This window comes from Crocodylus porosus, unplaced genomic scaffold, assembly GCF_001723895.1.
Source record: "Crocodylus porosus isolate Cpor-Errol unplaced genomic scaffold, CroPor_comp1, whole genome shotgun sequence".
NCBI classification, from domain to species: Eukaryota; Metazoa; Chordata; order Crocodylia; family Crocodylidae; genus Crocodylus; species Crocodylus porosus.
Window position 1 is genome coordinate 21441817 of NW_017728886.1, and position 23384 is coordinate 21465200.

Here is a 23384-nt window from a genome sequence, read left to right on the forward strand (position 1 = left end):
AATAAAAAGGCATGTGGTTATGGCATATCCCTTTACATCTTGTTGGCTATCATACCACTTAAACATAGAAGTCAAGTGATCATCAGATCCAATATACTTCACGTTCAGATGTTTCACTGACCTCTTTCTCTCTTTGACAGAACTTGCATTTCATTGCTTTGCAACATTTTTCTTTGAGGTTTTGTCTTTCCTAAATGATACTACAACACTGTCTAAGTCTTAAAAGCTGCAAAAATAAACTTTGAAGGCCCAGTTTGTGCAGACCCCATGGAGTTAGTTACACATTTTTGACTGAACTCCCTGCTATTCAAACACCGTATGTATCTTTTTATTGTGGTAACACAGCATGTGACTAAAGATGAAAACTCAAGTAGCATGGTGGCTATGAAAGTTTGGCAAGTAAGTACGTTTTCAATATTTTCTCTTTTGGAGAATTATGATTTCAAGTAATCACAAACCCATCACCAGTTGCTATCTGCTTTCTCCTTCAGAGCCATTAAAACACAGCCAACATGAAGGAGGGAAAAAGATCTGTAGAAGAAAGTGTAAGGGAGTGAAAGATTTTTTCAATGTGTTTTCATAAATAAACCAGGAGAAAATCCTTTCAGTTTTAATATTCTGACCTAGTTAGAGCACTGAAAACAATGATTATGCAAAACACAAATATGAATTTTAATGCAAACTGCTGAACCTATTTCAAGTTTGAGGAAAGGATTGTAATATTTCCTTTTCCCCACTCTATTGCATATTTTAATATATTACAACTTCCAGGAGTCAACAGATAAGTGTGTGTGTATACACATGCATATATGTGTGTGTGTGTATATGAAGTTGTGTGGATATATGTGTGTATACATATATATATGCGTGCGTGTATTCATATACACACACTTACATGTTTGTTTATGCATATTCATACACATATACATACATAGTATGTATACGCATACATACACACACTCATACAGACCTTATACACACACACATATTTGAATCCATAAATATGGTACTAACATTTATTTTTATTTTATATTGTCCCCTCCCTCTACTTATATGAAGTCTTTTTAGAATCAGGTTTTATTTTCATTTAAATTTGAAGGCTATTCATGGAGGAACTTACAGACAGTCTTGAAGTAGGGCTGTACAATGTTATGTTTTGGTGCAAGGGGAGTTCAGGTTGATTGTTAAGCAAAATATATCAGTTTGGTTAAAACTATATTCATACAAAATGAAAAATAAATAAATAAATAAATAAATATATAAAAATAAAAGCGTTTGCTCAATGCAAAATAAAAATATCTGTGATTTGTGTGAGTGTCCTAACCACAAGGCCTGACAGGAGGTAATTCTCTGTCTGGTTGAATGATTTATAAGATTTTTATATATAGTGAAACAGCTCCAGAAAAATGGTTTTGGAGTAGTCTCCAGCCATACTCTCTGCTTTGCTGGTTATGATCCTGTCCTGTGAGGACAATATTACCTCTCAGAAAAAGGTAAAATTGAACATAGGCTTCCCATATTCCAGATGCATAACTCAATTAATAAGCAGGTGAATAAAAATGTTCTCTTTGGTGAAAACCTCAAAGTTAATTGAATAGCACTTTGGAAGCCATCACAGATTGCTTAGCTTTGCGATAATGTATTTACTTCAGCTAATCTTAGGAAGATGGTTGCTTAGCATATGGATAAACATGTTACTTGTGTAATACTCTCTCTTATGTGAACTGAAATATAATGTACAGTTTCTTTTCAGCTAAATTTTAGAAGAATAATATATTTCATTAATCAGAATATTTACTATTTTTATGGTAGGATTTTGCGTCTTGGTAAGAACTTACATTACGACCACTTCTATCTACACAGTTTGATAAATTACAACTTACAGGGGTCAAATGTATTCAGATAAAGGCACTCAATTACTACCCCTCAGTCTTGGGGCACTCAGACTGTTTGAAGTTAATAGAAACCTGATGTTGCACCATTTCAGTGAGTTCAGGAGAGAATAAGGCATACAGTTAATGTACTGAAAGACCAGATTCCTTGTGACAGTAAGAGAAACTGAGGGCAGAAAAGCAATTGCTTCTTTGAAATAATACTGATAATATTGAAGCTAATATTAATAATCAAGTATTTTGAGAAATCTACATTTTCACCAGCATGTGTACTCAATGATAGAATTACTCCCCACGTGCCTCTTATAATATAACCTATATTAACAATTAAACAAAAATATATCTAATCAAACATGTCGAGTCAACTTTGACATGTATTAAAAGCCAACTGTATTTGCCAACAGACAATATCATCTTTTTTCTTTAAAAAAAGAACATTGAAGGAACACTCTTTCATTGTTAAGTTTTCTTTTCCTTCCATAATAAGAAAAAGTGGTTATCTAAAGATGTTAAAACTGATTCAGCTATTTACTTAAATTACAGAATGTAAAATGTAACAGCAGTAACAACAGCAATAAAAATAATACAAGCCACCAGCACTGCTGAAATGTGCTGATATATGAAAACTCCCACAGATCAAACCTTGCCACATAACCAACCATCCATGCATCATAGCTGCACACAAGAAAGCCAGGATGTCTCTATTTCTCCGTGTTGCTGGCTCTCTAAAAGACAATGTGCAGGACACTATAAGGGAAAAATTAAGAAGGGCTCATTGCTTGGCCACACAAGTAAAGGTAATATGGTGTTCTAAGAAGCAAGCAGAACGCCAGTCAGAGGTGCCAGCTCTGTGCCCTGAGCAGTGGGGTACCTGGGCAACCACCCAGGGTGCTGTGGTCAGGACGCAGATGCACATGTGAGCAGCCCATGATCACGGCAGCACTCCCCCTCTGCCCTGCCCCATCCCAGGTAGGAGGAGCAGTGCCCAAACCAGCCCACCCCCTGCCTCCAGATGCTGCTGAGAAGAAGCTGGGCCAGGCACATGCAGGAGGGGTGGCGCTTGCTTCAGTTCTGCACAGCAGTGACGGTGTTTGCCTGCCCCCCTGCTTGGCATATCATACTGCTCCTCCTCCCCTCTGGATTGCACCTTATGCCCCATCAGCCTGCCGCTGCTTGCAGCACCACTACTGATTTGAGGCTCGTGTGTAGCTGGCTGGGGCACAAGGGTGTTTTAGTGCAGGGGATGTTTGCTGGCTAGCCCTGCACTGAAGCACCTTTGTGCCCCAGCCAGGCCCTCAACAGCATGTTGAGCCAGGGGAGCAGCCCTGGGCTGGCTGCTCTGAACTAGCTCAATGTACTGTGATCCTGGGTGCCACTGCAAATAGCAATAAACTTCCGGCACACATGCAAATTGTGCACCTGGGAGCACTAAACGCCAGAGTTTATTATTTCACATTAATTGCACATGTAGACGCACCCACTACATTTTAAACAACTTCTGAATGCAAAATGAGCTACCTCAAAAATGGGGAAAGTACATCTTCTCCTGTTATTCCCTATATCTATGGCTTTCTAAGATATATAAGGAAGATATATAAGGAAGACAAATACAGAAAAAAAAATCATTAATCACCTAAAAACTACTTGGTTACCATGGGCTGTATTTCATTGGATCTCACCATTTAAGTAACATTGGGCATGTCTACAGGTGAATTTATGCTGGCTCAAATTTACTCTGCAATAAGTTACTGCACAGTAAGTGGGAACAACTAGGTGTCTACATGTACAGGTGACCTGGGACTAACTTTAGTCACAGGTCAGAGCAGCCTACCATAAGTCCCTATGGCCACCAGGGAGAGCTTCAGTCTCTGTTCACATGGTGGCCATCTTAGAAGCTCGTCCCCATCCTCTTATCCCTTCCCTGTCCAGAAACTGTGTGCCCAGTGCAGGGGCAGCACACAGCAGCTCCCTCCTTGCAGATCCTGCCTTCCTGTGCCATGGCTTCCCCTGCCTCTACCAGCAATGACCAGTGTCCCCCCCCGCATGCCTGCTGACCATGATGCTGGCCCTGCTGGCCCCGGCAACCTCCCCCTACCCGGGCCCCAGGACAGCTGCGCACCTGCCAGCCAGGCCCAGGTCACCAGCTGTGAGAGGCTCTGGCTAACCCCCTCCCCCTGCACTTCCTGCTCCAGGCTGCCTGTCCTGCTGCCCACATCCCCCTCACCCCTGCCCCCCTGCCCATCCCCAGCACTGCTTCAGGACACTCACATGGGTGACACAAAACAGCTTTATTTCCCAAACAACCCCCAACTGCAGTGCAGGTGGCCAGTGCTCCTGCAGGGCAGGAGGTGTCCCTCTCAGCCGCCTGAGTCCAGGCCCGGGGTGGGGGGCACAGCATCCCCTGGTAGGGCCGCACCTGGAATTCCTGGCTCCTCAGCTGCATGGAACTGGTGAGTCGTGGGGCCAGGCCTCAGTGGGAGGTGGCGGGGCTGGGGCAGGGGCTGAGCCAGGGGCTCCTGTGGGTGGGAGGTGCAGAAGGATCTCCTCCCAGATCCTGGAAGGGGGCTGTGGAAGGGTGGTAGGTAGGAGTAAGGGGTCCTGCGGGGCCGGGTCGAATCACTGTCCCTGATTCATTTCAGCAGAATCCAAATCTGAAGATTTGATGCTGATTCAGACAATCAGTGATTCAGCCATAGTCTCAGCTTTAAAAAGTTTTTCTACATACCTTGAGGTACCGGTATGGCTTGTGATTGCTGCAATGCTGGGGTGCATGGAACGTCCCACAGAAGTGTGGGGGGGGGGCCCTCCACATGCTCAACGGCAAACCCAGAAGTGGTTTCAGGTCTGCCAGCTGGCCCTGTACTCCCCCCCAGCTCAGCAATCGGCCACAGGGGCCCCCTCCTGACCCAAGAGGCACCAGTCACCAATCTGGAGGGACACACGGGGGCTCTCTGCATGCTCCGCAGAGGACCTGGAAGTGGACCAGAAGTGGTTCTTGTCCACTTCCAGGTCTGCTGCTGAGTGCACTTGGGAGCCCCCCGCAGTTCTGTGGGACACTCCATCTGCCCCAGTATTGCAGCATTCATGAGCCACCTGCTACCTAGAGATATGTAAAAAAACATGTAAAGTTGTCTCTATGTCTGAATCTCTGAATCTTTCTGAATTGACTCAGAGAGATTAAAGGGTCTTTTGATTCAGCCATCGAATCAGGCTGAATCTCCACTGAATCGAATTAGGGACTGGACCTTTGCACAGTCCTAGTTATTACAGATCTGTTGGTGCATTTCATAACCTTGTGGTTTTATTTAATTCCAATATGAAACCTGCAGCCTACCTACCTTAAAAGAAATCTTCCTTCATTTTTATATTCATAAAATATCCTTCACTTCCTTTTCTAAAATATCCTGGAATATTGCTGTACTCTGTGTTTCTTTTGTAATATCTTTGAGCTCCTGGTGCATAAAAATGTAATACAACTATGAGTCATTATCACTAAATGTGGAGGTCCAAATAGGACTTGATTTATCAAGCCCTGCCTTAACCTTGACTGTTTTTATTTTGTGTTAAAGTTTTCTTGTCTTACCTCTCCCAGTTTTTCACTTCCTGATGAACCCTTGCTGGCATCCTCATCTTACTTCCAACTGACAGATCAAACAAACACCTTCTTTGGGAACAGATGCTAATGCATGAGTAGACCAGGAGAAGAGAATGCTGTATAACAAGCCTGCTAGCCTCTCTCATCTCTCCCCTCACAGAAGCTGATCATAACTACATTCCTAAAGAAGGTTGTGCTAATAACTCGACCTTGAACCTCTGGTAGGGAAACAACATATGTTGTTCTTTGCCAAATAACCTAAGATGTTTTCAATAAAGGCCAGCCTTTCCAGAGTGCTGATAGCTCTATTCAAACATCAAGGAACAAGTGACTTCTCCCCCTTCTATGATCCCACTCTGTCCCAGTGGATGAAATCTTATTTTATAGGATTTGTGTTACAAAGTCCTACTTAACAATCTCACTAACCAATCTGATTGACTAGTCACAATTCATGATCTTTCTGGTGCCTGAGATACACATGCTTTGAAATTTAAGGTCCAACATGCAAATACAGATGCAGATGCATGATGCACAAATGCACAAACTCTCCAGGGTGTGAATGTGGTCACCCAGAACAGACCATGGAACATATAATATTCTCTTAAAATTGTGAAGGAGGTATCACAGTGATATGCTCTGCTGCTCCTGTTGCAATTGTGTGGCTTGACCACCTAAATATAAAATTATAGTTGCTGCTCTGTATCTACAAAAGAAGGAGGAGGAGTATAAGGTAAAAGGTGAAACTGTATCAAGTCAAAGTATATCCCCAAAAGATTGTCTGCCTCCAGGAAGAATCCTAGAGCTTCTGGATATGACAAATTGGACTGTCTGTTGCTGTACTACTTCCTTGGGGGGGGGGATGTCTACATGTACATTTATGCCAGCTTAAATTTATTGTGCAGTGAATTACAGCATAGTAACCAGGCATAGCTGGCATTAAAGCGCACTAACACTGTTTGGACTGACTTGGGACTAAAGTTAGTACAAGTTAGTCCACACACAGTAAAGTGTGTACACACGCACAGTAAAGTGTGTACACATGCGTTACTGAGCACCAACTAATCGAGCATAAATTTGATGCCTACATAATGTAGACATCAAACTTACACTCAAGTTGGAGTAAGTCATCATACTTACTGCACAGTCATTTTGGTTCCTACGCAGTAAATGAAAGCATGTAGACACACCTAGAGTGTAATTTACTTTCTCTCCCTTAGCTAGCCAGCTCTGCCTGCTCTTGTGTAGAGTGGATAGAACTGAGTTCCTATCTACATGCGTTGCCCTTGCAGCACTGTATACCTCTGCTGGAAAAGAAGGAAGGGAACAATCTTTAGGTTCCTCTGGGCACTGAGATTTCAACAGTTGCTGCCTGTTATGAAGGGCAGGACAATCCAATTGTTGTGATCAGGAATCCTTAGGTGCTCAAGGTTCTTGCCAAACATAAAGAGAGAGAGAGAGAGAGATTTATTCCATATCTTGTTCCAGCTGGTTATTCATGGCAACAACAAACCCTTTACTATGTCCCACCCACCCTTGATTTGGGAAGTTGAGACCTTAAAGACACAATCCCCAAAACCCATATCTTTTGTTCCAAGCCAAAACTCTAGAAAATGAACACTTAAAAGTCCAACATACTTACAATTAACTTACTAACTGAACTTGGTAACAATATGCTATATTAGAAATTCCGTTCCCAGCTTCTTGGGCTCTTGGAGGTCAGGGATCAGCAACCTATGGCTTGTGGATTGGATCCAGTCTACAGAACCATTGGATCTGATCTGAGCATCTAAGTGTTTCAGCCACACTGGATGGGCAGGTGGAAAAGCAGCAATGGTGGCAGTAGCTGTGTCCTAGCAACAGCCTGTCTTGGACTGAGGTAGGGTTATTCAAGATACCACCAGAGAATATTGTTGACTGCTTCCTTAGGTCATCAGGACATCAGAGTCCCTAAATCTTTCCCTCTTCAGAGGAGGGCTGAAAAGGGGGCTGAGTGAAGGTTACAATGTGGCCTCGTAATTAAACCACTGTGCTGGAAAACATGAGAATGTAGATTAAAATTCTCCCTGTGTGAGGCAGAGATGGGCTAGAATTTAGGTTTTTCTCTTCCTGGGTGAGTAGCCTACAGATAAGTCCCACTCATCTAAAATGTGAGAGGGACATCTTCCTCCTGTTGTTTCTAATACCTGCTAGTCATGGTTTTCTTTCCAGCTGCTCTGGACGTATGCTCGCCCAGGGAAATGTACACGGAGTCACGTATCTGCTTAGCTAGAGCACTAGTTACTACACATGCATAGTCACAGGTGGAATAGGGTCTCTAACTGCCTAACTACCGAAATGGAAATTATGTGGCTGGTTAAGTCCCATTAAGGTGCATAAAATGAATTAGGAAACACTGTCCCTAGTGTTTAGAAACTTTCAGGTTAATAAACTGTCCACAGAATGAGGCAGAGGATTTACACTGAAAGAATAGCATATAATCAGGTACCTTAAGCGATACTATTTTGAAGTGTTTTTTTTTTTTAAAATAATCCTATTAAGAATATGTCCTGACAACTACAATGGATGTACACATAAGAAAATTGTCTTTCCAAAAAATCTGATAATGTACACTGATCTAGTAACACAAATGGGTTTTAATTGCATTTAAAAAAACAAACAGATTCAGTGTCTGACTAGTACTTTTTCACCAAACACACTTATCTTCCCATATTCTTATAAATGAGAAAGGGTCCTTGCTTCTAGTGGTACATGTACATCTTCCAGTATAGGTTGATTTGTTTTTTTAATTTGATTCTTTTGCCTGATAACCTTCATCCAATAATTTGACGTAGTATACAGTAGGGGTGTGCAAAATGGGCCGTATTCGATTCAGATTCAGCCTGAATTAGGAGCAGTGACTTGATTCATTGATTCAGATCTCTGTCCCTGATTTGATTCGGCTGAATCCAAATCTGAAGATTAGATGTTGATTCAGAGAATCAGCGATTTGGCCATAGACACATCTCTAAGTGTTTTTTCTACATACCTCAAGGTACCAAGTGCGCCTTGTGAATGTGGCGATGCTGGGATGGATGAAGCACCCCACAGGAGTGTAGGGGGCTCCTGTGTGTGTTCAGTGGCAAACCCAGAAGTGGACTGGAAGTACTTCCAGTCCACTTTCGGGTATATTGCCAAGTGTGCTGGGGGGGTCCTCCCATGCACCCCTGGCTCAGCAATCAGCCATGGGGGGATGCCAGGTGCACCACCTCCCAGACCCAAGAGGCACCAGTCATTAAGCAGGGGGGTAGCAGGGTCCCCCCCATGTGCTCCCCAGGGGACCCAGAAGTGGACCAGAAGTGCTTCTGGTCCACTTCTGGGTCTGCTGCCAAACACGTGGAGGACCTGTTTCCCCCACTACACTGCTGTGGGACTCTCCATCTGCCCCACAATTGCAGCATTCATGAGCCGCCTGCTACCTTGAGATATGTAAAAAAAAAAGCATTTAAAGCTGTGTCTATGTCTGAATTGCTGAATCTTTCCAAATATCTCCAAATTCATTCAGAGGGTTCCAAGTCAATTCAGAGAGACTGAAGGGTCTCCTGATTTGATTCAGATCTGGAGATTCAGCCATCAATTTGGGTGGAATCTTTGCCAAATCGAATCAGGGACCGAAGCTTTGCACAGACCTAGTATATACTATTTCCTGTACATCCCTTTCTGGCTTCATCTGTTTTCATTTCAAAACCTAATGTCTTTCAGTTCTTTTTTTAATGGAAGCAGCACTACACTCATTAACCAATGTTTGGGCCAGGAGACAATGAAACTGATTTTTGTTTCATCTTTAAAGAGTGCTCTTCTAGGCCAAATGTATGATTTAATAATTCCTTTACCCTATCATTTTAATGGAAAAAGTTATTTTAAATAATACTTGTTAAAATATTGACCATCTTTCAATTAGAGACAAACCTTTAAATGTTTCTTTTCAACCTGATTAATGACATACATTTGAAAGGATATCCTTTACATTTACATTTGATTGTGGGGGTGGGGCAGAAATGTTTGTAATTCTCAATAAGACCTGAAGGTTCAAGGGTTAAATCACCCCATGGCTTCAGATTTAGGGAAGCAATACTCCATAGTCTAATCAAAGATATTTTATTTTATTAGAGATGATAGGCCTGGTGTGTCCTTGGCCCTCCTTGTTTCTTTGTTTATTAATGTTCATGTTCAGTCCCCATTTCTCACTGTGAACCTTACAGGGAGGAACATTCACTTTGGTTGTTCATTGTAGGTACTGCATTGGTTGCTGTACAAACTTAGACAGCCACTAGAGGAGCACATGGAGGCATTGTGTTCATCAGCATCAAAGGCCCAAATCTTTATCTGAAGAACACCATAAGCCAAAAACCCTGACCAGTGCCTGATAGTTCAGTAAGGAGAATTGTTTCTCACCCCATGTGAATCCTGGATTAAAATGGCCCTTAGTAAAGAAAAGGGCCACAATAGGGGAATCACCAAATTACATGGGAGAAGAAGCCTATAGGAATGGGACTATGAGTTAAAGGTTTAAGACAAGACAATTGAACAAGAACACCAAGAAACCACCCCATGAGAACACCCAGTGGCCCATGAGGTTGTCTGAGTCGTACTCAGAATGCCTCTATGACAGAATAAACTTTGAGTGGAAAAGTGTTAAAAAAATGTATTTCAGAGGTGTGTCAATAGAATTGGGTGGGGTGCACTAGTTTTAGCAAAGCATGTTGGAAGTGAAAGGAATTTGGGGCATTATAAATGAAGGTTTTTCCAACTCAAGCAGGTGGAGGATAAGTATCATTAAAGAAAGGAATTTGCCAATGGAGTTTGAGTGGAAAAGTGTGCTACTGGCTGTGGCAAGCCAAAATGTGCTGGCACAGTGAAGAGAGGTAACACCTGGAGATACTTTGGTCATGTTGGCTGGGGTTGATCTTACAGGAGACTTTGGATACTTAAAGGAGCACTAAAGGCCTTGTACAGACATTCAGTTTCTCCTGGGAGAGTTGCTGCTTTCCAGGAGAAAACATGAGCATACCGATATTCAAGCTTTTCTCCCAGAGTATAAATGGCCAATCCAGGAGAAAAATAACTTGGGAACAACTTGGATTAAAGAGTGACTGTCTCTACATGTTGTGGCTTCTCTCAGAAAAGTACTTACTCCTTCAGGATTCCCCTGCCATGGGAAAGATTGGGCTCATGGACATGTGCCCCTACAATGCCATTGTTACTGCCCCATCATTTAGTACATCTGTTAGGAAATACTAAATGATGGCGCAGTAATATCTGTTATTGCACCGTGCTGGCAGCACATGGTTATTTTTAGCCGTTACATTGCCATAGTGACGGAGCACATCACTATGGTGATATAATTGCAGTGTTATGGTTTGTGCCCACTGACACTACATTGCTATAGCCCATTACTACAGTGAAGTAGTGTCTCATGTAGATGTGGCCAGTGTGTCATTCATTTGACTGTGCTGCTCCAACAGTGAGCAGAACAATCCGCATGTGCTACAGGGAAACACAGGCTGACTATGGGCAGTCTCAGTCAGCCAATTGGGGTTGCCCTATGCACTGCTGCCATCTGTTACAAAGCAGACTAAGGGAGTCTACAAAGCATATTGAGATGTGTGCACAGATTTCCCCTGCCCCTGCTTCTGACTGTACAGAGTCAACACTGCAAGCTATCCACTCTTCAGGGCCTCAGCATTTGAATATCTGTACATGCAGCTCTGGTTAAGTTTTTCTTTCAGGAGAATAAACCTGGCAAAATTCTCCCAGATTATTTGAATGTGTGTATATAGCAAGGGTGTATTTGTGCTGGGGTGTGTTTGGATATTTTAAGCTCTGAACATTTATTGGAATTTGGGGATGAATTCAACTGCTGAAATAATAGCTAGACTGTTTTACAAAGGAAGCCAGCTTCATTTCCCCCACTTTACACAGTATTTATGAGTTCCTTTTTCTTTTTATAAGAATTTCTCATATCCTAGTCTTCATTTGTCATAACTGGCTAAGGCAGCACCCACAGCAACATACTTTGAAAGTTGGTCACCCCAAAGTGGGGAGCAAATCCAGCTACATCACAATTACTGGTGCTACTCTAGTGCAGAATAAGCATGTACAGTATGGGAACGATCAGTTTATGACAAAAAACTAGACTCAGTTCTAAATGACAGCTATTGTGAAATAACAGGATGTCTAAAGCCAACACTAAAAGATAGCCTGTACATATTAGTTGGCACTGTACCACCTGATTTCAGAAGAAAAGTAGCAATCCAGAAAGAAAGGGCAAAGTATGTGGCAGACCCCAGGAATCCACTTTTATGGTCACATAGAAGTAACTAAAGAGCTTAAAGCATGAAAGAGTTTTTTGACCGGTGTTGTGCTGTTGGACATGATAGCTGACAGGGCATGACTGGAAGAAAGATTACATGCAATCAGATGCTCTGAAATGGTCCTGGAACTCCAGAAGGACCTTCTCAGATGGGCTGATCTAGACTGGCCAAAATGGCAATGCCTGTATTGCTTGTGCATACAAACTGGAAGATCAAAAACAAACATGATCAAATGGGGCTACGCTAATGACAGGGATATAAGTGAGTGTGGTGAACTGCAGACTATGGAGTACCTGCTCATTTGCTGACTTCTTGGTGAGACTTGTACAAAGGGGACCTCTCTGCAGCAACAGAAAGAGACATTGCTTGTACATAATTCTGGGAAAAAACATCTGGTTTATTACAAGGACATGAGAAGAAAGTAACTGGGTAGGGCTAATCAGTTTCTGCACCTGCCAGGAGGAGCCTTCTAATAGTTTCTCAGATCCCTATATGTGGGTGCCTGCATGTCTGTTCAATTTTACCTACTAGTACCTCTATTTATTAAGCTATTTTTAGAATAATGAAAAAAAGAAAAGACAGTAGCACCTTGTGCTATCTCTTGAATGTGGACACTCTCTTTGTTCACTTCAGTAAATAGGATAAAGGCCATTCAGAGCTTGGCCAACAGGCCATTTACAGTATACATATTTACTCACCATATAGAAAGTGAAGATGAGCCATTAGTTCTTTGTTTCAGTTTGGGAATATAGCATATAGCCCAGAACATAGAGACAACATCAAGATCTGTCACTAAACTTTTAATTTTAATTGTATGATAATTGAATGGTGTGTTGGCATGGTAAATATGCATGTGTGTAAAGAAGTGGTGGTGCAGGTGTAATTTCCCTTTATAATGAATTATAATCATCATTATAATCTCTTAGGTCATAGCATAACATATCTCATTTGTAGGGCTGTGCAAAGCTTCAGTCCCTGATTTGATTCGGCAGAGATTTGACCTGTTTTGATGGCTGAATCTCTGAATCCAAATCAAACCAAAGGGCCCTTTAATCTTTCCAAATCAAATCAGAACTCTTCAATTGATTTGGAGAGATTCAGAGATTCAAACATAGACACAGCTTTAAATGCTGTTTCGATATACCTCTAGGTAGTTCATGAATGCTGTGATGCTGGGGTGCATGGAGTGTCCCACAGGAGCGTGGGGAGCTCCCAATGTGCTCAGACCAGGAAGTGGACCAGAAGCACTTTTGGTCCACATCAGGGTCCACTGGAGAGCATGCTGTGGGCCCCCCCCACACCCCCCTGGCTCAGTGCATGGTGGCTCTTGGGTCTGGGGGGGCAGCATCCAGAGTCCCCCAAAGGCTGAACGCTGAGCTGGGAGAGTGCTGGGGGGGAGGGGGCTGGTCCCCTAGCAAACTCCCTCGTGGACCCAGAAGTGAACCGGACGTAATTCTGGTCCACTTCCAGGTTTGCTGCCAAGTACGTGGAGGGCCGCCCTGTGCTCCTGTGGGACACTCTATCCGCCCCAGCATCACAGTGTTCATGAGCTACACTGGTACCTCAAGGTATGTAGAAAAAACATTTAAAGTTGTGCCTATGTCTGAATCACCATCGAATCTTCAGATTCAGCCAAATCAAATCAGGGATACTGATTTGAATCAATTAATCAAATCACTGGCCCTGATTTGGGCCAAATCCAAATTGAATAGGGCCTGCTTTGCACACCCCCATACATTTGTCTTGTGTGATATTACTGAATACATTTTATTTGGTGTATTAACTCTCCAAATCTCCAAAAGTCAAGAAAGAGCAAAACTGTGAACTGAATGATGACTGTCTGTTTGAGCTATAGCATGCAGCTTATTGAGAAAGGGAAAGAAAAGATCTGCTGCATCTCTTCTCCTCTGTCCCAGCAAAGGTGAAGTATGCTTACTTGCAATAAGTTGATTACATTATTTGCAAAACACTAGTCTTTGCCTATTAGTTCATATGACCTGTCATATGCTTGTACAGAGTTATGAAAAATGATCTGCTTTCTGTTCAATACCCATTTATTCACTGTTAGTCTTGCCATATCATTTGAGATCATGTTACCAGTGAGTGAAGTCTGTCTCAATGGCACTGTTTTATAACAATAGATGAGATTGACTAGTCTAGCCCAAGTGCTCCAGAAAATAAAAGATGGAAGATAATATTTTCTCCTGGGAAGTGAGTGTAGATTTCATTTAACTCAATCTTCAGGCTTCATCCTGTTCCCATTAGTGTCTGTAGAAAAACTTCCCTTGACTCCATGGTTGAACAGCAAAGCCATTTATGTTCAGAGGTCATTACCACTGCAGTGAGTGAAAATTTTGCCATTGTCTCAAATAAAACTTGGAAAGTATGGAGTAAAAAGCAGAAATTAAGAGATTCAAATTCAAATTTGAATTCAAATTGGAAGAACTAGTCAAAAGATTTTTGATAGAATGGTTTTTATTAGAAATATTTTGACTCATCCAAACAAAATCTGCTTATAGACATGGGCAAACTCTATTTGAGACAGGGTTTGAGGATTAATTCTCTGCTCAACATCAGAGAAAGGGTGTGGCTAAAAGGTTGTGGCTCCACTTGAAATGTGGAGGAATAGCAGCAGCTTCACTTGAACCTGGTTATTTCATCCCACAAGAGTGACTTGCCTGCTAAACTATGTGCTGCTCTGGGTAAAGCTACTCTTTCTGTTGTTGCAAAGGTTACAGGCAATCTTGGGTTCCTAAGAGGAAAAAAAGATCTGAAAACATGTTTGAATTTCTTTGTTGATGAAAAAAAAGAAGCTTCTACCCTCCACAATAAGAGATTTGCAAAACCCAAAGGTTTATCATTTTCTTCCTCTATATTTTAATTTTATATGCTATACCAATTAAAGAGACTGAATGAGCAATACTAAGATGTTGGAGATTTATTCAGACCCGTGGTTTTCAACCTTTTTAGAACTGAAGGCACCCCTCATTAGCTTCAAGGTACTCTTTATTAGCAGAGGTCCTAGTTTTCTCTGATTGAAAAAAATCTCTAATTTTCAGTTTTCAAAAAGTAACCCCAAATCCACATTTTTCTGTGATTAAAATGAAATGCCACTAATTTATAGGATCAAGGCACCCCTTGGAAAATGCCAGCACTTAGTTTTCACTCATTTTTTTTTGACTACTGAAAAATGTAGGGCAATTCTTATGTTACAAATAACTCTGGAAGATCCCAAAGGGGCAGAATGTTTCTAACACTATGGATTTCTATTTGAAGTCTCTGGATTTAGGTTGTGAATCATTCTGTCAAGATGTTGCAGGGTACCACACACAACAATGCTAACATTATGTGCAACACCCTGAAAAGGGTCTCAGAGCAACTCAGGGTGCCACAGAACCCGATTGACAATCACTCATTTATATGATGTTTTATGTACTGGGACTGAAGCACACCTTACATTTATGGCATGATTAACCAGTTATGTCTTAAGTTGTTACCTGGCCACACATTAATGCAATTAGTGATGTAATAAAACAAGAAATAAACCAAAAATGTGTAATAACTTTGTAGCTGGTTCCTATCGCACCATTAATGGAATATGTGGCCAGATGTTCTCCAGCGGCTGGGACCTCCATCAGCTGACACGGTTCACAGCCGTGGGAGCTTGCTACTTGTTTGTACAGGGGGAACCCAGGTTCTCCCTGACCTGGCAATAAGGCATGATAGGATCTGATACTGAATCCCACAATAAGACCTCTTGCAAGAGTGAAGATCCCATATCAGATCCCATCATGCCTTCACTTGCACATCTGCCAGGGGCCTGCTAGGTGAAATCTCTGATATAAATCTATATGATATAAGGAAAATGGCAACTGAACATAAAAGACAGTGGGGACTTTGAAGAAAATGAAGCCTATGAAATGTTAAACATTTACTCTGGAAGTGTTTAAATAAATAAAGAAGACAGAAATATATATAAACCAAGAAGCAGATATCTAGGGGAAGCTGATGAGAAATTAGAAAGTGTGCAGAATGCAGTAGAAAATTGTAGTTAAAAGGTTACAGCCTTTAAAATTGACAAGGCTCCTTGGCCAGATTACATAAACCTAAGAGTGTTGGAGGAAGTGGGGGTGGAAACTGGAGAAACATTAACAGCATTTTCACAAGTTTGCTCAATTTTTATTCACTTCAAGAGGAAGAGAGATCTGAAGCCTAGGAAAATGGGTCACATAACTTTGTTACTTCAAAAAAGTTAAAAAAAGAAAAGAAAAAAGGGGAAGGGGCTACAGATGTAAGAAAGTCAGTTCACTCTGATTGATAGTGTTGTGGAAAGAGATTGAAAAACATGTAATAGATTTAAAATAAGAGAAGAGACCCAAAGTATAACAAAGGCTAAAATGTCACACTGTTTGTTCAGCACTGTTCAATTAAAGCCATCCAACATTTCTCCATGAGAAAGAGTTTCTGTATTATGTGTTCAAATTCTTTGAGATATAACTATTGAAATAGATAGGGAACACTAAAGAATGAAAATCTATACACACCCTGCTAATTTTTCAACCTCAGACTTAAGTGCACCATGGACGCTTCTTTTAGCATGTTCTATTTTGGTTTCCAAAGGAGACAAGCAGGAGAACAGATACTTGTTTTGGTATGGATTACTTTCTTTTATTCAAATAGGCCAAAATACTTTGGAGAGAACTTTATAGTATGATGCCTATATTCTTTCTTATTTCTGAAATATTACCTAGCTTGTATCACTGTGATAGACTATCTCCTTAACTGTACACCTGAGGACTTACAAGCAGTAATGAAGAGCTGCCTCAAAGATTCTGTCCACAATGTCTTATTTTACAGCAACATTTGATACGCACATTATTTTTTGAATAATCTGGATACTAACCACTCTGCCTGTAGGTTATGATAACCCTCTTAAAGCTGATTAGGTTATGGTCCACTTAATTCCAATGGAAGCAAAACTCACTATTGATTACTTGCCATTCACTGATACACAGTGGTAATGTTTCTGAATGGTTACAACTGCTACAAAGTGTAATCTGGTGCTGTTGACTAAAAGCAGATCAAAAAGTGTGTTAAAATTACTGGTACGGTCACAGCAAAGATGGTCATAGGCATTGCATATGAAGATAGAATTTGAATAAGATCAAATTGTCACAATTGGATGAAGCCATTAGTACCTGGAATCTGTATTTGTCTGTTAGCAGAGCTCAGGCAGTCATAATCAGAACCTTGTGTGTTTTCCCTTCATGAGCTGATGCAGAAATGCTGCCTCCTGCTCATTTGGGGATGTCACAGTTCATTCTCAGCACACTTGTAGTGGAATTCTACTTCCCTTTGCATCTAAATGGCAGCTTTCTAGCCACATAAGCAACATTTTCGGCATTTCTACACAGGCATCATTTCAGCTTCCCCTGCTGTGTGGACATGTTAAGCATGAGTGAGTTGGCTGAGCATGCATAGTAAGCTACACAAAGGCTGGGCAGGTGCACACATACCTAAGGGTAAGAAAGAGGTAAGTCCTCATTCATTTAGACCTAAGAGTTGAGTAATAAAGGCAATCACCCACAAAGCCAGAAATTCAGGTTCTAGCACACTCTCCCCCTTGTCTGGAGAAGGTTTGAACTTTTATCTCTGACTTCTCCACACAGTGCTCTGGTCATCATGCTGCAGATTGGATGTTAGCCTGTCATGTCTCTAGCAATTCAAAGGCAGTCTTGTTGTGGACTAGTGGAAGAAACACATCGGACTTTCCAACAATGCTTGCCTTTAGAGGGATTGAACTGTGATGATCCATAGGAACATCCTGATCGAATTTTGAAATGTTTCTCTGCCAAGAAGTCACTGTCCAAATTTTGCAAAACATTAAACATTTGTGTAATTTATAAAGAATAGAGGCTCCCACAATGGCAAACAAAAGCTGCAGTGAGGAAAACCTACTGAGATGCACATTAGAATCTCGTTAAGAAATGTGCCAGTGTAGCACAGTTTCATTTTGCTTGCTCTTTCCTGTCTCCTTCAATACATTATTCATTGCACAAAGATTTCCAGCAGGTGATAGACCACTGCTTCAGGGTGGATGTGTTAAGCAGATGGTGGACAGCACATGGGGGTAGGGAAACAACAAAAAATGAATACTTGAAGGTGTTCTACTCCCTTCAGCAAACGGTTTTGATCCTGTTGAGTATTGAAGAATCACAGGCAACAATTTGGATATCTTTAATGAAAATACTTAACATTTGTTAAATATCAAAGCCTAAATATTCAGCTGGTGTATATTAATGCAGTCCCACTGAAGTCCATAGTGTTACATCAATTAACCTCAGCTGAGGATCTGGTAAAGAAAAGTGATTATATAAACAGAAAAAAAGGAAAAACGAAAAAGAAAAGATAAGCAAAAAGGAAAGAGGCTTACTTCCCTGTTTAGGAATCCTCACAATTTCCAGGATCTCTCCAACTATTCACCTAAATATAATAGATGCCAAATACCAGTCAATGGTTACAACCACTATATTATTTCCAAGTTTTTTTAACATTAGTCATCTGAACTCCACCTTGATGTGGATCATCTGAACTCCACCTAACTGGTGTGAGACAGGCAATTGACTTCTGTGCATAATGGTTCCTGGGCTTAAAATCTGAGGGCTAAGGCATCTTTCAATTACTGAAACAAAATATAACTCTGTGACAAGCAATATATCAGATTTAATATTTCTTTTTGCTACCAAACATGGACTGAGAAAGACGGCAACATGATAATAATAGATTATGTTGGTATAGGTAATTTTTTACAGAAAGAAATCTCAACATGCAAACCGTGTAGTAACTCAGGGCCAGATTCCTATACCTTATCTTATACCTTACTAGTAGATTTTTAAAAATTAGGTCAAAGGAAATTAATGGAGCTACTCAGATATTAAGATTCTATTCTATACCTATCAAGGTGTCAAACTAGTTTTTATAAATTGTAAGATTTTTTTAAGACACCTTTGAAATATTAGTCGTCTTCAAGACATTGAAGATCACCAGGGCCTGCACAGACCTGGATATCAAACTGGCAACTGGTATAAAGGAGAACAAAAAGCCCTTCTACAGACACATAGGGAGCAGGAAAAAATCAGGCTCCACTGTGGGACCTCTCCTGAATATCCACAGGCAGCCCACAGTTGATGCACGTGAAAAGGCCAAACTCCTGAATACATACTTTGCATCAGTGTTCTTGAAACCCAGTGGGGTAGCTCATCTGACCAGAGGCCCAGGGAACAAGGGAAATGTAACAACCTACATAAAATGAGCCCAGAACAGGTGAAGGATCTTTTACAGCACTTGAACATCTTCAAGTCCATTGGACATGACAACCTGTACCAAAGAGTCCTAAAAGAACTGGCCAAATTTATTTGGCCAACCTAGTTGAAGAGTCATGGAACTCAGGAGTGGTCTCAGATAACTGGAAGAGGGCTAGTGTGGTGCCCATCTTTAAGAAAGGGAAGAGGGATGACCCCACAAACTACAGGCCAGTTAGTCTGACCTTGGTCCTGGGTAAAATCTTTGAAAAGTTGGTTAAGGAGGCCATCAACTACAAGCTAAACAGCAACCAGCATAGGTTTGTTGAGAGCCGATCACGCCTGATGAACCTTATGTCCTTCTATGACCAGGTCACTAACCATCTGGAAGAGAGACACGAGGTTGACATCATCTACTTAGACTTCAGTAAAGCCTTTGACTCCCATGGGATTCTCTCTAACAAACTGAAGATTACCGGGCGGGATGAGTCTACAGTGAAGTGGGTGCACAACTGGCTCAGAGGCCACTCACAGAGAGCAGTGATTGATGGGATGACCTCATCCTGGATTGCTATCTCCAGTGGGGTCCCCCAGGGATCGGTGCTTGGACATGTGCTATTCAATATAGTCATTAGCAATTTGGATGGAGCAATAGAAAGTGCAATGATTAAGTTCACAGATGATACCAAGCTGTGGGGAAATGTGGGTGGACCAAAGATCCAGGAGGACCTTGTCAGACTGGACTTATGGGTGGAACAAAATCAAATACAGTTTAACAGGGAGAAGTGCAAGGTCCTTCACCTGGGTAGGAAGAACCCTCACCACAACTATACTATGGGTGGTTGCCTATTGGCTGGCACAACATCTGAATGAGACCTGGGGGTCACAATCGACTGGACGATTGATATGACCTAACAGTGTGGCAAGACTGTCAAAAGGGTCAGTAAGACTCTGCCATGCATCAGCTGCTATGTGGTCAATAGTTCCAGGGAAGTACTCTTCCCTCTATTCAGCATTGGTAAGGCCTCAGCTGGGTTACTGTGCCCATTTCTGGGCACTGTACTTCAAGAAGGACATAGATAAGCTCGAGAGGGTACAAAGAAGAATGCCCAAACCTTACCACATAAGAATATAAGATTTGCCATCCTTGGTCAGTACCCCGATAGTAGCAAAAATGGATGCTATACAGGGACAGCATTGAACCAGATATTTCTACAGTGATCTATTCTGTATTCAGTACTGTCTCTGGCATCCACCATTTACTGGGTTAGAGATGCGAGAAGAAACATTTCCAACCACAAAGACAACATAAACTATTCATACAAATGGTAGAGGAAAGGAACACAAGTCAAGTGTGTGTTTTATTAAAGAAATCATATGTAAGGGAACTAGAGGAAAATCTTTGACTAATCTCTGTAAGCTACAATTACAGGGGATGTCCTAACCCACTCTCAAAGAGCCCACTTCCAGAGTTTAGAAGGCAAGGTAATTTCTATATGTTCTTCCTCTGTTAAAGAGATAAATAGCAACATATGATCTTCTACAATGGTTACACAATAAAGTCATCAACTTATTTCAATGTACTTTTATGCTACATAAAACCTATAATACAGTAATGTTTTTACTCTCTACTTGACCTTCCTGTATTTTAATAAGTGAACTTAAGGTAAAATAATTCCATAGTCCATTAGAAATATCTCTGCCATGCAACCATTGCTACTTTGTCAGCTTAAGTGCACTCTTATTTGTGCTCATCTGTATTTACAACAGACCCTTGGAATTTGCCCATATGCTGCCCCAAACCATTATTTTTAATGATAACCCCATTACAGAGAGAAGTAAAAAGCAATAAAAGTAATTTTGCACATTTAACCCAGAACTGTCAATCCCTGTTATTTCCTCAGGGACTAAACTAAAGCAAGGTTAGGAAGCTTCTGCTGATTATTATACAATGGGGGTTTTCTGTAAGTTCAAATCCAGGCTGGAACACTGGAAATCTTTCTGTCTTTTCTATTGTGGATTAGAGTTATATCTTTCCATTTCCTTATTTCCCATGAAATATTTCTTCTTTTGTAGAACCTTAAGACTGCTCAGTGAACCCACTACTGCAAATATGTAATATTGGACTGATGAATCTCCCTCACCATTTTGCCAGGAGAAAATAACTCGAGAATGTCTATGGTATAATAATTAGAAGCTTTGGAGATAATTCAAGAAACAGATGTAGGTCAGTCTTTACTACAGATGTAAAAAAAAAAGAGATTTCCCTTTTCAACTGATATGGAGCCACAGGTTTTGTATGTTGGAGTTATAAATGTTTAATGCTGCATGGAAACAATTAATATTTAATATATTTTAGCAATATGTCACACAGGTGCTTGGTACATTCCTTTCAGGAAAAAAGTGTTTAAATATATTATATGAGTTTGATCTGGAAACTTTGACTCCTGTGAACTGCCGCACCAAAGTCAACAGAACAATTGATGTTAATATTGGGTCCTGCTTGGGTAGTTTAATATTGTCAGAAGTTTGACATTGAAAGCTTCACTTCAGTAATAAAGTAAAAGTGCTCTGTCTTTCAAAAGTGCTGAGTGTTGATGTATATAGAATCTATCTTTAAAAAGAAGAATTAAAGCAACCTACACCCTATACATACCAATGTCACATTTCCCTACAGCTTAAGTTCCAGCTCTTGTGTCTTTTCTTCATTGAGATCTGATTAAGGACTACATCTTTTTTGCAGCTGCTTACATCATGCAGATGTCTAATTCCTGAGTAATATACAGTTATTAGAATAATAAGTTTAATAACATTTTCTAGCCATCAGAGATGTGAGGTCAGCATTCACTGGTAGGGGCAAACAAACAACAAAACAAGACAATCACGTTTTAAGATGGAAGTCTATCAGTTTATGATGAGATTTTATTACATAATTTCCAGCAAAAGCAGAAGACTGTTCCTAGATTCCCATTCTGCATATTCTCCTGCTGAGGAACCACAGTTCCCATTGACTCTTATCCCCATGTAAGAACTGTGCAAGATAATATCTCAGTGTTCCTGTAATCACTGCATATAGAGCCTCGTTAACTCACAAGTGCTGCTGTAATGCCTCAAAGAAATGTTAGACAAGCAAAGTTAGCTCAAATTTCATTCTCTCATATTTATGGGGCCATCATGCTACATCACTCCAACCCTACTCAATGAAATGCGATCACCTGGTATGGTAGACTTAGGCTAGGCAGTTGGCTTGATGCTATTCAGTAGCTAATGTGTAAGAATGTTCTAAATGCATAGAAACCCCTATGGCTAGGGACAGACATGACACGTAAACAGTTTTAAATGATCAGAAACTGATTTAAACCTGTAACAGAATGGACATTCAGTGCACATAAACCAGTTTGACAATGGCTGAAACTGGTTTGAGATAAACTTGGTTGAATGCAGTATCAGACTTAACTGATTTGAGTCAAAATGCAATGCCTGTCCCAGACGCCTTCCTTGTATAAATCAGATTCCCCAGCACCCCAGCATTTTCTCTGGGCTGCGTGGGTCTCTGTGCTCCAGAACAGGTCTGGCCTTGCCCTTCTGCTTCCTTGCTGGAGCTCCGGCAGAGATTTGCAGGCACAGAACATCTGCCTGTTGTCCTCCTGCTCCCCTCTCCCTTGTTGCTCACAGCTCAAGCTGGGATCCCTCCCTCCTCCCTCCCACAGCACCGACCATAGCCAGCATGTAGTATAGTAGCTAATGCTGGGAGGTATCTATGCTGGGAGGTGTCTATGTAAGGCAGACAGAACAATGTCTTTATGGCTTTTTGGAGCTAATCAATAGGTATCTGATAATGTCCCTCCACTCCTTCCTTGCAAAAAGTTGTTTAAGAAGCACTTGAACTAATGAAAGGGGTTTTGTTTTCTGATGGGGTGCTAAATGCTGATAACAGAGCTGATAAATGCTCTGTTACCAAGGGTGGAGGGGTGCACTCCATAATCAGAGCATCCTGCTAAAGCTTGACCATGCCCCCCTCATCTCAGCACTATGGAAGGGAAGGGAGGGCTGCTGTAGTGCTCCCTGGCTTCTAGCCTGAGCCACTTGAAGCATCTGCCTGAATGTCCTTAGTCCAGAGGGGATGTCTGTGCAGTTACAAACTAGTTCAGCCTAGCCAGAGTAGACTAACCTGCAAAGATTGAATCAATTCAGGCTTAGGCTTTTTGAATGTCTGTCCCTAGCTTATAAGTTTATTTGAAATTCA